We start from the raw sequence: 2,174 nt of genomic DNA, 5'->3' as shown, positions 1-2,174 counted from the left end.
GCACATTTCGCCTACGGCTTAGGCCGCTCTTCTAGTGTGGCTGCTCTGTGTCTGCAGGCAGCGAGGGGCTGCAAGCTTCCTGTGTTCGCACCTATATCACCTGTGCTTCCTTGTCAGAGACAGACTATCGCAAAACATACAACTCACTCCATGAATTGATTGCTACGGCATCTGTTATCAGCAGTCACAACCAGCAACACCAGTAGCAGCCGACTGCACGCAAAGAATGGGAACGTGCAGTGGGATTTACGTGAAATCGGCGCAATTGTGGATGCTAATCGTTCGCTTGTATCTGCCTACACACCTCTGCCGGTTGGGAATTATTCCACTTGCATGGCAAGGTGCGCATGTAGGTGTGTTAAAAATTCTGGAGGCGCTGGGTATCGATCCCAGTACCTCTCGCACACTAAACGAGCGCTCTACCATCTGAGCTACGCCCACCCCCCCGATAACTAGTAGTGCTACATACAGTCATATCAACGTCACAGACCCTTGCACTCCCATTATTCCGCAGACAAACACTACTCTCTATGTATCAGTGAGGGCGTCTTTCAGGTTTCGTGCATTCTGTATCGAATCGTAGTTGGCCACAATGAAAGTGGCACGCATAACGTCGAAAATAGAGTTCAGACACCGCTCTGAGTAAGACGAACGTGTTGTCCACCTCTAGACTTCAATGACGTTAAGCCGTGATACCTAAGAGAGATCTGCACTCGATAACACCACAATAACAGCCGGTCCCCACACTTACATCTTGCTCTCCTTATGACAGTATACATCATATCAGTCTGTGACGCTGGTTTTGCAACTTCTTGCGTGCGTTTATGTTCGCCGCGACCAACACTTACCATGCACTGACCACAAAACATGGAGGAGCCGGGGCTTGAACCCGAGACCGTTCACACGCTAAGCGAACGATCTGCCAACTGAGCTACAGCTACACACGCGACCAAGGCTGGCTATTCTCCATTCTTTGCGACTCTGATGTGCACGGACACGATGTTTGGTTGGTTTGTAGCGGCGAAGGTACCAGAATACAAAGGCGCGGACACGTTCATATACACAAGAGTTCCAAGTAGTTTCGATGCTCTGGTATTACGAATGCAAATTCCGTCTGTTTTGAACGTCTTAAATTGAAAGGGCGGTCACAAATTGGTCCATTTCACTCCTTGTCCACAATCACACAGCACCTGAGGTAACAAGCACATCTCGAGCCCCATTGTGCTCTCCATTGTTCATGCCAACTCAGTGCCTCGCTCTTTGCTACTGTGTAAAACTCTTGTCGTCCAACTGCAAAACACTGGGACACAACAATTTTCCGTGTCCCCATTGCACTGATCGTACTACGAAACGCTCCCCAAACTTGGCAATCACCTATGCAGATGACTTTTCTGACTTTACACGACGCTCACGCAACGCTCACGCTAGTGACAGCCTTATTTATAGTTCGACGTCGCGCAAAAGCGAATGAGCACATTTCGCCTACGGCTTAGGCCGCTCTTCTAGTGTGGCTGCTCTGTGTCTGCAGGCAGCGAGGGGCTGCAAGCTTCCTGTGTTCGCACCTATATCACCTGTGCTTCCTTGTCAGAGACAGACTATCGCAAAACATACAACTCACTCCATGAATTGATTGCTACGGCATCTGTTATCAGCAGTCACAACCAGCAACACCAGTAGCAGCCGACTGCACGCAAAGAATGGGAACGTGCAGTGGGATTTACGTGGAATCGGCGCAATTGTGGATGCTAATCGTTCGCTTGTATCTGCCTACACACCTCTGCCGGTTGGGAATTATTCCACTTGCATGGCAAGGTGCGCATGTAGGTGTGTTAAAAATTCTGGAGGCGCTGGGTATCGATCCCAGTACCTCTCGCACACTAAACGAGCGCTCTACCATCTGAGCTACGCCCACCCCCCCGATAACTAGTAGTGCTACATACAGTCATATCAACGTCACAGACCCTTGCACTCCCATTATTCCGCAGACAAACACTACTCTCTATGTATCAGTGAGGGCGTCTTTCAGGTTTCGTGCATTCTGTATCGAATCGTAGTTGGCCACAATGAAAGTGGCACGCATAACGTCGAAAATAGAGTTCAGACACCGCTCTGAGTAAGACGAACGTGTTGTCCACCTCTAGACTTCAATGACGTTAAGCCGTGATACCTAAGAG

The sequence above is a fragment of the Schistocerca gregaria genome, unplaced genomic scaffold, assembly GCF_023897955.1.
Source record: "Schistocerca gregaria isolate iqSchGreg1 unplaced genomic scaffold, iqSchGreg1.2 ptg000451l, whole genome shotgun sequence".
Classification (NCBI taxonomy): domain Eukaryota; kingdom Metazoa; phylum Arthropoda; class Insecta; order Orthoptera; family Acrididae; genus Schistocerca; species Schistocerca gregaria.
Note: the sequence above shows the minus strand (reverse complement) of the source record.